The following is a 12,979-nucleotide window of genomic DNA, read 5'->3' as shown; positions in this document are numbered from 1 at the left end:
AAGAATTGATGCTTTTGAGTTATGGTGTTGGAGGAGAATATTGAAAGTGCCATGGGCTGCCAAAAGAACCAATAGATCCATTTTGGAAGAAGTGCAGCCATAGTGCTCCTTGGAGGCCAAGATGGCCAAACTTTGTCTCTCATACTTTGGACGTATTGTCAGGAGGGACCTGTTGCTGGAGAAGGATATCATGTTTGGTAAGGTGGAGGGTCAGAGAAGGAGAGGAAGACCCCCAGCGTGATGGATTGGTCAAGTGGCAGCGTCGATGGACTCAAGCATGGCAATGATAGTGAGGTTGGCCCAGGATCAGGCAGTGTTTCGTTTTGCTATGCATAGTGAAAAGAAATAAAATTTTAGGACCCTGTGGAGCCCTGTTGTGGTGCGGTGGATTAATGCACTGGAATGCAAAGTCAATTTGAACCACAAAGTCAGAGGTTCATGCTCACCAGCTGTTTCTCAGAAAACCTATACAGGATTTCTGTGGGTCAGAACCAACTCAACAGTACTTAACAACAACAAAAATGATGAATTGGTATGCTAGTAACTTGCAAAGGTGATCATTGAGTGTTGTTTTTTTTAACATCATTATGAACTCATAGATATTTAATTATTCAATATTTCAGTTCATTGCAGTTATTATTTGAGCCTAAAATTATCTAATATTTGGCCAATGGAAGCTCTTAAGATTGCCTTTTGTATCCTTTTGATATGAACCATTTGTTTTCAGTAGCTTCTTTGCTTTGAGGTAGAACAGTCTTGGAACCAACCATTTCACTTAGAAGTCCTGGTTCCTTTAGCGGGGTACACTTTTAGATACTATGAATGTTTAATTTTAATGATCTGTCATTGCTTCTATGCTTAAAAGGATAGAGCTAGGGATTATGCGGTTTTTATAAAAAGGAGTAAATTGTGATTTTTTAAGCATATTTATAGAATGAATCCTAGATTAAGTTTATTTCCAATTCACATTAAAGAATAGAGGATTTTTACTTAATATCTTTCTATATTTTTCTTATCTTAGAAATTCTTGTTCGTATTAACTTTATCATGGTTATTTAATTGCTTTGTCCTCCAGAGTTGCTGTGGGATGAACCTATATAAAACAAGGGGTGTTCAGTGAGATCTAACTTCTGTTATTGTCTCTTTCCCCATTTGTCTCTCTCCTATAGATAAACACTTTTTGATATGTGAAAAATGGATTCTTTGTGATTTTAATTTGTTTTCTCTTTATACAAGTAGACTTGGCATCTTTTCATATGTTTAAAGGCTATTTCCTTTTTTGTTTTCCCCTGTGAACTGTTGTTATTTCATGTTTTCCATCACACTGATTGTCTTTCCCTTAATTTTTAGATGCTTTTTATAGTAAGAATATTATCCTCTCATCAAATAAATTACAAATATTTCCCAATAATTTTTTTTTTGATTGAGTGTATGTCTTTTATTGAATACGTGTTTTTTTTTTTTTCAGTCATTGTAGGAAAAACTTTCCTCACTCCCACGTTACCAAGGAATTCAACCATGTTTTTTTCAAGAATTTGTATTATTGTTTCTTCTCTTCCTTCTTCATTTTCTCTTTATCATTGTCCTTGTTCTCTGTTTTACATTTAAAGATCTGATCCAAATGAAATTTATCCCAGTATATGGTTAAATACTGTCAAATTTGTTTTGACTCATAGTGACCCTGTATAGGGTTTCCAGGGAGCAGCTGGTGGGTTTGAACTGCCAACCTTGTAGTTAGCAGTTCAGTGCTTACTCTGCAGTGCCACACCAAGGTTATACATCCCGGTATATACACAGTGTGAAAAATTGATCCAGTTTTATTATTTTCTATATGACTATTTGGAATCCTGGTGTGGCGCTGTGGGATAATGCACTAGATTTCACGACCTTGGTTTGAACTACAAGGTCAGTGGTTCAAACTCAACAGCGTTCCTTGGAAACTCTATATGGGGTTGCTATGGGTCAGAGTTGACTTGCAAGCACTTTACAACAACAACAACATACAAAACTCCAATGAGATGTTCCCATTATCCATATCCTAATTTTTCATGTGTTCTTAGGTCCACTTTTGCATTTTGATTCTGTTTTATGGGTATGTTAATTCCTATGCTATTGCCAGACTATTGAATTATTGAGGGAAACCAAGGATTTTTGTATGTTTTGATCACTACTGTATCTCCAGCAATGTAAACAGGTTGACTACCTGTAGTACCAGTCAATGAAAATTAGGTGAGTGAATGAATGAGATTGTTTAGGCATAAGTTTTCCCCAGTGCCAATCTAAACTCTAATACAAAAGTTTTTATATTTCTTAAAATGTTGTATCATGTATTTTGCTGAAAAACCAGACCCACACCATAGAGTCATTTCTAACTCATCACGACTCTATATAGGGTTTCTGAGACTATAAATCTTTACAGGACCAAACAGCCTCTTTCTCCCGGGGAGCAGCTACTATGTTTGAACTGCTAACCTTTGGTTAGCAGCCCAATGCCTAATGCACAACACCATTTACCTGAACTGTGTGACAAGGTTTTGATTGTAGGATAAGCACTGGACGCTAACTGAAAGGTTCAAACCCACCAGCCCCTCCTTGGAAATCCTATACAGGGTTGCTGTGAGTCAACTGACTGAAGTCATGTAACAACAATACAAGAGCTAGCATAGTGACATGCACATAGTAGATGGTCAATAAGTTAAAAAAAAAAAAAGATTCCATATGCTCTAGAGTGTTCATTTTATATTTTAAATAAAGTCTTATTAGTTTTGCATCAGTATTTATAGGTACAAATTATAGGTATAATTTGTATGTGCAATTTATTACTTAAGTAAATAAATACTTTCACTTACTATAAAAGATCTTTAATGTTAAAAAATAAGTTATGTATTATTAGATTAAAATTAAGTGCCCTTGAAGCTAAGAATCAAGAGAATCCTATTTGTAAGTACAGTTTATAAGTACAATTTGTAAGTATAATTTATTTATTTAAGCCCTGTTTGTAAGTACAATTTATTACTTCAGTAAATAGATAACTTTTACTGGTTACAAATGGCCTTTTAGGTTAAAAAAAAAGTCAAGTTATGTATTATTATATTGAAATGAAAAGGTCTTGGGGCTAAGAGAATCATATTTTTAGGCTCAAAAGAATTGCCCTTTTTCGTATAAACCAACCATCATTAAATATATAATAGTCCCATGGCATTTGTGGTTGTCACTCCCCAAGTTCATGCCATATAATAATTTGTAATATATCTGAGGCAAGAGTTTGAACAATGTTTGCTGTTCTGTGCTGATTGTTACACTGGTGATAGTGGTGATGTGTTGTACCTTGGAGTCAGTTCCAACTCATAGTGACCCTGTACAGGGTTTCCGAGGCTATAAATCTTCATGGGAGCAGAAAACCTCATCTTTCTCCCATGGAATGATTGGTATTTTTGAACTACTGACCTTGAATTTAGCAGCCCAGTTTGTAACCACTGCACTACCAGAGCTCCTTGCTACACTGGTAGTAACCTTGATATGGAAGGGGGTCAGAAGGAAAGTGTTATCTTTGAAAAAAAATGGCCCTAGCATTACTGAGCACATGATCTAAAATTATAATGATCCTTGGCTATAAAATGTAGTATGACTAGATTAAAGAATGAAAAAATAAGTTTGGTAGTAAGCAGTTTTTTTTACATTTATCATTTTACTCAGTTGAGAGTAATTGGTAGATTTTCTTTATCGATGCCTCTAGGCAATGCAAAAATAACTTACTTAGTTAAAGGAAACTTGAAAAATCATGTAAATTGTGCAATAAGGTGCACAAGGAAGTGTAGGATCAAATAAAACATGATTCAGGAGGAAACTAAGGACTTGGACAAACATTTTGTGAAAAAGATAGTTGAAAATAATGTAACTAATAACTAACCTGAAGAATAAAGATTCTGAAATTTTAAGCTTTTATATTTTGTATTTACAGAGTGTGACAACAACAATATGTCAGAACTATTTACAGATTCTATTCAAGATGGAGAATAGTTATATGCTGGACCAACTGTTTAAATATAGATGAAATCAGTTCACTATATTGGAAGAAATAGGTCATTTTAGAGCGTACTCAGAGGAGATGGCATTTTCACTTTATAAGATTTGTGCTTGTATTTATTGATTTTGTTCTACTATATGAACCTTAGAGCATTTCAGAAGCAAAAGTTTAAAATTGAGAACACTTTGCTTCTGTATTGTCAGTCCGGTAAAGAAAAAAGTTAGTGATATGGTGTAATCCTTTTAATTAGTTTTCTTTAGAACTCTAGGGAAAATAGGAAAAAATTTCAAGATATGTCTCTCTCAAATATTCAGGCAAACTGCATATTTTATTGAGGCAAGACAAAGACATATTTGACTGCATAGATGAATAAGAGTAGAAAGGACTGGCATAGCCATGAGAGTCTTTCATTGATAGATATTAGCCAAAATATTTCTGCCTTCCAATACTGGGTTGGTTACTTTTGAGATTACCACCAAGCAGTGTAACATTTTTGTGTTTTACAGGCTTATGTTGTGGAAGACAGTAAGCAGCTTATTTTGGAAGGTCAACATCATGTTATTCTTCGCACTATAGGAAAAGAAGCCTTTTCATATCCTCAGAAACAGGTAATAACATAGTTTAGAGTTTGTTTTTTCAAGTGTGAGTTTCATTTGATTGGTTGGTTGGTTGGATTTTGTATCTTTGTGTTTTTGGGGTCTGGTTCATGCTGACTTTGTATTGGAATTGGTGGGGGGGGATGCAGTTTGTAGCAGAAGACAGATTAAACTGAGAAATCAATATAAATTGATTTAAAAATACCTTAGAACCTTTGTAGTGTTAAGATGTGTATATGATCTTGAGATTTTCTAAGATACAGTTACATTGAGTCTAGAATTCATAATTACAGAAGAATTGATTTGCTTGAGAGGAAGGGAAGTATACCACATTCTCTCTATTTTTTTTTTTTTTTTTTCACTTGTAATAGGGCCACACACCAGAAAATGTGAAATGGTAGCCTCTAAAATTGTGCCACAGCTGGTAATAGCATTTAATATTCTTGATTTTACTAAAATGCTATTTAATTTTACCAGAAAATTCTTATAGTATATGTGAACAAAATTAGCACATTTTAGGTCAATAATTCAAACAGTGATTTTGCATTGTGTTTATAAATGTTAGCTGTCCTTGAGTCGATCTCTGACTCTTGGCTGTCCTCCGTGCATCTCCATGATTGGTTGTGGGTCTGATCCTTGTGAGACATCGGACTTTCATCAACTTATTTTGGAAGTACATCGTTAAGCCTTTCTTCCTAGTCTGCCGTCCTTAGGAAGGAAGCTCTGCTGAAGCCTGCCCAGCCTCCTGGCAGCACACAGACCTCCACTGAGAGAGTTGGTGGCAGTGCAAGGAGGGCATTGGTCAGGAAGCAGACTTGCTGATGCTTCTTCTTGTCCAAGCTTCTCTCTCTTACTCTTGACAATTTTTTATTTTGAAATAATTTTCAAACTTAGGGCAAAGTTGCAAGAGACCTCCCATATATACCTTTTACTCAGATTCACCAGTGGGTAACATTTTGCCATGTTAACAAATTAAAGGAAGTCTTTCTGTAATTTTGTATATATATTCATTTATTTTTCTTCAAAGTCAGTCTCGACTGGTTACTTTCAAGTAAGTTGCAGACATCCTGCCTCTTTATCCCTTGTTAAGTGTCGTTGAGTCGATTCCGACCCATAGTGACCCTGTATAGGGTTTCCAAGGAGCAACTGGTGAACTTGAACCACCGACCTTACAGTTCAAATGGCCTTGAAGTCTGGCGTATTAACCCACAGTGCCACACCAGGACTGTTTGGAATATATGAAATATGGAATATTTCCTAAGGACAAAGAGAATCTCTCACATAATCAATAGACCTCTTAATCAAATTCAGGAAGTTTAGCTTTGATGAAATACTGTTCCATACAGTCCATATTTCTAATGCTATTTAAGGTCTTAATAATATCCTTACATCTGTGTTTGTTTTTTCCTGCCCAGAATTAAGTCCGGGTCACACATCACATTGCGTTATCATGTCTCGTTAGCCTCCTTTAACATAGGGCTGTTTCTCAGCCTTTCTCGGTCGTTTATGATAATGACATTTTTGAAGAGCATGGACAAACCATTTTGAGGTTGTCTTGTATTTTCTCATTGTTAGTTCAGGTTATACATTTTTGGCAAAAATGCTATAAAATTGATGCTACATGATATTAATTTGCCTTATTATCAGTGATAGATTATTTGATTAGGATGGTATCCGTCACGTTTCTGCACCTTACTGTTTTTCCTTCCATAATAAGTAAATTGTGGAGATATAATCTGGAACTATGTAAATGTTTGTTTTCTCATCAAACTTGCACCACTAATTTGACATCCATTGATGATTTTATAACTTCAATCAATTTTTACTTTGATGGCAGTTTTCCATTAGGCTTAATGAAGACATCAAATTTTATCTTTAATCTGTTGCTTTTTAAAAATTTAATTTGTTGTTTTTTCTTCTTTGGTTAATATAGAAATTTCTTAACTTTTTTAAAAATAAATTTCATGAGTTTATGAAAATTTGAGCTATCTCAACAAGGTAAGACTGCATTTAGAAAAATGATTTTATAAAATTTACTTTATAGTTTAACTCCCATTTTATATACTGTGTATAACATTACCACTTAAAAATATGTATCTCACTTTTGAAACATTTTGTATTTTCTTTACATAATTAAATAAACTTAGGAGATGAACACAATTCCATCATGCTATAATGGATTTGGGGTCCACATGTTTTCCAGACTGATGACCTACTACAAATTAATTAAATTTGCAAGTCTTAAATTACTACTGACTTGTATAACATTGGGTAATAGTAGTTTACATTTTGTTACTCTTGCAGAATTGTAATAATTTAGAATTCAAGATTTACTATGAAACCATTGTATAAATCTGTCCAGAATTATAAAAATACTGCTTTTTTACTCAATCTGGAATCCTGGTATGGTGCCCTAGGACAAGCACTGGACCACAAGGTCAGATTTAGCCAAAAGGTCAGTGTTTCAACCCACCAGCTGCTTCAGAAACCGTATACAGGTCACTATGAGTGAGACCCGACTCAGTGGCACATAGCAACAAGAACTCTTAATGTGGGTGAGAGAGGAAAACTCATAAATATTTTCACGATAAATTTGCTTCGTTTTTAGTACTCCTGTATTTTCCTCCTGATGGGTGATATGTAGAAATTTATTTAGAAGTACCAAATAATACGTTGTTTTCTCTTATGATTAGAATACTTCATTACTGATACATTTTTGAACTTTTTATTGTAGTATAACACAAATAGAGAAAAATGTATACAGCTCATTGAATTTTCACAAACTGACGAGCATTCTACTGTAAACAGCATTCAGAAATAGATTGTAACCATCGTCTCAGAAATTCTGTTCCTGTTTATTCTATTCAGAAGCGTATACTCCAGAGCAAACTTCTAGTCCCTTTTCTTTAACTCATAGCATTATATAATTATAAATCAAAACTTTTTTTTAATTCATGTATGTCCTTGTATATAGCCCAGGTAACCACATACAGAACTGCTAACCACAAGGTTAGTGGTTCAAACCCATAAGCTGCTCCTATACAGGGTCACTGTGAGTCAAAACTGACACGATAGCACTTAACAACAGTCATGCAGCATGGAATCCTAGTGTGACTCTGTAGGATAAGCACTAGATTGCTAACCTCAAGATCAGCAGTTCACACCGACCAGCCACTCCTTGGAAACCCTATATAGGATTGCTGTGAGTCAAAACCAACTCAACAGCACTTTCCAACAACAATTATACAAATATATTTTACTTTTGTCTGGTTTCTTTCATTTACCATTCATGCTTGTGAGATTGACTAATTTTATCTGTGTACTTGTAATTCATTTATGTACACCCAGAACTTAAACTTAAAAACTTATCTACTGTTTCCTAATAAAAGGGAGCACGACTCCTTGGAGAAATGGTTGACTCCAAGTCTCAAGCAAGGAAATTGTTAAGATGAACTGGAAGATTGTGTCGTGCCAGAAAGTAAGGAAGTATCCTGAAACTGATACTGACTTTGTGTTTTTATAGATTACAAAGCCATTTTTATTCTGATCCTCATAAGTTTCTGCATGCAAGGTAGAATTATTTCCTTCCTATAAAAGGGGCTCCATGGAATAAGTAGAGCTATAGTTCATGCCAATTTTCATTTAAAAAATTGTCTGAAAGCAAACAGAGCTCTATTGAAGCTAATGTTTCTAAGTAAATAGTTTTCACATTGCTCCATCCGTCCCCAAGGAGCTCTGGTAGCGTAGTGGTTATGAATCGGGCTGCTAACCTCACGGTCAGCAGTTTGAAACTACCAGCTGTTCTGCAGGAGAAAGATGAGGCCTTCTGCTCCCGTAAAGGTTGACAGCCTTGGAAACCCTGTACAGGTTTGCGATGAGTCGGAACCACCTCCATGGCACACAGCCACCACCACCACCACCACCACCACCACCACCCATCCCCTAGGGAGGTTTACTTGTTGGAGTTAAATTATTTACTAATTTACTACAAGCCCTTGAGACAGTGCCTAGTACATAATAAGTATTATGTGATTATTAAATGAATAAATAAAGAAGACCATACTAAAGTCACTCCATTATCTTAAGAAACCAAAACTGTTGTAGTTAAGACGTGAATTGTTCAGTGATATTAGTAACTTGTATACAAACAGATAAGTACACAATAGACTTTAAGGTTGCTAGTTTCACTGTTGCAGATTTCTAATCACATGCAAGTAAAGTTTTGCTGAAGATGTTTTTAAAATGCTTGCAACAGTACATTGACAGGGAACTGCCAGAGGTTCAAGCTGGATTCAGACAATGACGTGGAACAAGTGGTATCATTGCTGACGTCGAATGGATCTTGGCTGAAAGCAGAGAATATCAGAAATGTATTTACCTGTGCTTTTTTGACTATGCTCAGGCTTTCAAATCTGTGGATTATGATAAGCTTTGGATAACATTGTGAAGAATAGGTATTCCAGAACACTTAATTTTGCTCAAGAGAAAGTTGTATATAGACTGAGAGGCAGTTGTTCAAACAGAGCAAGGGATACTGAAAAGTTTAAAATCAGGAAAGGTGTGCATTAACAAGTGCAGTCTGTATCCTGAGCAAATAATCCGAGAAGTTGAATTATATAAAGAAGAACATGGCATCAGGATTCAATGAAGAGTCATTAACATCCTATGATAATGCAGATGATACAACCTTGCTTGTTGAAAGCAAAGAAGACTTAAAATATTTAATGATGAAGATCAGAGACCACAGCCTTCAGTATGGGTTGAATCTCAATGTGAAAGCAAAATTCCTCGCCCCTGGACCAATAAAAAACACCCTTATAAATGGAGAAAAGATTAAAATTGTCTAAGACTTCATTTTGCTGGGATCAACCATCAACACTCATGGAAACAGCAGTCAAGAAATCAAATGACCTATTGCGTTAGGCAAATCTGCTGCAGAATACCTCTTTAAAGTGTTCAAGAGCAAAGATGTCAGTTTGAAGACTAATCCTGACCCAGTCCATAGTAATTTCAGTAATCTTATGTGCATGTGAAAGTTGGACAGTGAATTGGAAGAATTGATGCATTTTAGTTATGTTTTTGAAGAATATTAAAAGTACCATGAGCTACCAGAAGAACAAATGATTTATGTTGGAAGAAGTACAGCCAAAGTGCTCCTTAGCAAGGCAGGTTGATGAGACTTTGGCTCTCATACTTGGGATATATTATCAGGAGGGACCAGTCCTTATAGAAGGACATTTTACTTGGTACAGTGGAGGGTCAGCGGGAAAGAGGAAGAACTCCAGTGAGATGGATTGGCACAGTGACAACAGTGGTTTCATTCTGTTGTACATAGGGTCCCTGTGACATGGAGCTGACTTGAAGGCACCCAACATCAACAAGCAGCATGTATTTTATAAATACAAGGAATGCTGTATACAAAATTATTTTGCCACTTTGACAGCACAGTTACTTCCTTTAGCAAATTTTCTATTCACAGAGGTTATTTTTGTCTCATTTATACTCATTTATACCCTACTCATTTTTAATTCTCATATATGCCTATGTTTTGTACCTATTAGATGTTAAGTAAACTGTAAAATTGCATTCATCAACTCACTGGTAAATTTTAACTAAAAAGAAAAAAAAAGATACTGTTTAGTATGCTATATAGATTTAAATTATAATATTTTTTATTATTTTAAAATATGAGCCTGTTAATAATTTTATTACATTGCAGATGAATATATAGCTGATGAATTTAAATGCTTTGAAAATACATGTCCTTAAAAGAAAGTCTTAAGATACTTTTACTTTTTGTCATTTTTCATAGTATGCCATCGAGTCTGTTCTGACTCATAGTAACTGTGTATTGGGTTTCCAAGGTTGTAAATTTTTAAGGAGCAGAAATACTCATTGTTCTGCTGCTGAGTGGCTGGTAAATTGAACTGCTAACTTTGCAGTTACTGATCCAGTGGTGAGGATTTTGTTTTCTTTACCTCGAGGTAATCCACAACTAATAATCCACTACTCTGTCAGTGCTTCTATACACAGTAATTCTATACACTAGCAATTTTTGGTGCAATGGATATATGCTTCCCTTATATATTTTTTTTTTTTACTTAAAAAGGGGTTCATGCTAATAAAAAACCAGCAACAGAAAACAAACTGCATAATGGGTCAGAGCAGAATCTTGCAAAGTCGCAGAGAGAGCTTTCCAAGTCTTAATTAAATCTCATCTGAGGGAAAATTAAAATGTAGCTAAAGAAACTGTCTACCAAAACAGGAGCTGGTTAATTATGAAATCACAGAAAAAGAGAAAAGAAAACGTTGCCAGCATAAGTGTACTCTGCTCACCTGCAGCAGTGTTTAGTCTCCAGGTAGTTCTAGCTCCATTGTGGGCAGTGTTAGTGCCTGATACCAGTCAACAGTTTTGTTATCTGACTAAGAAGAGTACCCTTTGTATCATTTCAAACAGTCTCCTGATAACTTTGGGTTTCCAAGTAATCTGCCAACAGGAAGACTGTATATATTGGTTGGTCTGTTGGAAAACTATATTATTATAAATATTTACATAGACATAGCTTTATATTTCATCTGAATGAACTGCATTATAATAACTCAACTCTGAGAAATTAATAAGATTAATTACTTGTGTCTGTAAGACTGTGTGACAAAAGTAAAACCACCAAAATAAATGTTATTTTGAGGCCTCTGAGAAGGTGGGCAGCTATCCTATCCAAATTAGGCATATACTAATATTAACATGTACCAAGAGTACATTACTCTCTACATTTGTCTGTGTCTGAAATATTTTATGCAAATGCATTTTTATTATATTTAGCTATAGAAACTTCTCATTTACCTGATGCAAAGGAGTAAAGTGTTTAAAAGGAGTCCTCATATGGCACTGTGAGTTAATGCGCTAGACTACAAGGTCAGTTTGAACTGCAAAGTTGGCAGTTCAGGCTCAGCTGCTCCTCAGAAACTCTATACAGGGTCGCTATGAGTCAGAATTGATTCTTCGTAACTTAACAACAACAAGAAGGTGTGTAAAGTAGTCTGTAGAAGCAAATAATACGTACCACATATTACAGTTTGAACTGCAAAGCCACCAGCTGCTCCTCAGAAACCCTATATAGGGTTATGAGTTGGAACCAGCTCAGCTGTACTTCACAACAGCATTACTTATTTAGTGTTTAAAAGGAGTCCTGGTGGTGCAGTGGTCAAGCATCTGTCTGCTAACTGAAAAGTTGTTGGTTCAAACTCACCAACTATGCTGCTGGAGAAAGATGTGGCCGTCTGCTACTGTAAAAATTTACAACCTTGAGAATCCTGTGGGACAATGTTACTCTTTCAAATAGAAATCAACTTGCTGGCAACAGATTTGGATGTTTAAGTGTTTAGTATTTGTCAAGTATTGGTTCAATTCTCACAATATTGCATCAGGTAAATGCAGACATCAGAAATGTAAAATAGTTAATAAAAATTAATAATTTAAGTGCTAAGGTTTGAAGGAGGGAGATTTGATTGCCAGAGCAGTAGAGTACATTAAATGCATACCAGGGCTTGTGAGTCCAATAGAATTGCATTTACATTTGGCATCTGCCACTTAAAAAAGATCTTGAACAAACCTTTTAACCTTTCTGAATTTAATTTCTTCAACTATAAAATGCAAATACTTTCACCTGCCTCTAAACAAGCTATTATATCTTTCTTGGTTCCCTTTTATCCCACAACTGTTTTTTCTTACATAGTCTGGTTTGGGTTTTATTTGTATCTTTTAATTAAAAAAACATAAAAGTAGTAATTCTTTATGGCAAAATAAAAAGATCAAATATACAAATGATGAGTATATGTCTTCCTTTCCACTCTCCAGGCCACTTGCTGGAGTTAACTGTTATCAAGTTTCTTATCTATTCTTCTAAAAATTTGTGTTTTATTGTGAACTGAGTGATAGTTTACATGGGAGAACATTGGCTTTACACCACTGTTTCTTTTCAGTGATTACCATCTCCTCCGTGCATCATCATTCACAGCATTTGCTTCTGTTCTCTCTGTGGTTTTTTTTTTGAGCAGGGGGGAGGTTGGGCGTGTACACAGAAACACTCAGGAATATAATAATTTAAACAACCAAAGGACACATTGTGCAAGCCTACCTTCTGGCTGCCAGTACCCAGTCCCTCTCTTTCCATGAGTCCAGAGTCCTCAGCTGCTCCTTTTTTCCATATCCTCATCTCTGCCTCCATCTCTGGTGTCGCTGCTTCCTTTGATAGGGTCGCCTACTCTGCTTGTGCCCTTCTCTCTCTCTTTTTTTTTTTTTAAGGTTTTTATTGTGGATTGAGTGAAAGTTTACAGGGCACATCATCAGTTTCAC

The 12,979-nt window shown here is 35.3% G+C and overlaps 1 protein-coding gene across 1 annotated transcript in view; it reads left to right on the top strand.

Moving 5' to 3' along the window:
- The window catches only part of TRAPPC8 (trafficking protein particle complex 8), a 136,684-nt gene that overhangs the window by 111,826 nt on the left and 11,879 nt on the right, over nucleotides 1–12,979 (top strand). The gene's annotated exons all lie outside the window — the stretch shown is intronic.

The sequence above is a fragment of the Chrysochloris asiatica genome, unplaced genomic scaffold (genome assembly GCF_000296735.1).
Source record: "Chrysochloris asiatica unplaced genomic scaffold, ChrAsi1.0 scaffold00015, whole genome shotgun sequence".
NCBI lineage: Eukaryota > Metazoa > Chordata > Mammalia > Afrosoricida > Chrysochloridae > Chrysochloris > Chrysochloris asiatica.
The sequence above is the reverse complement of the archived record's forward strand: the minus strand, read 5'-3'. Positions and strand labels throughout refer to the sequence as shown.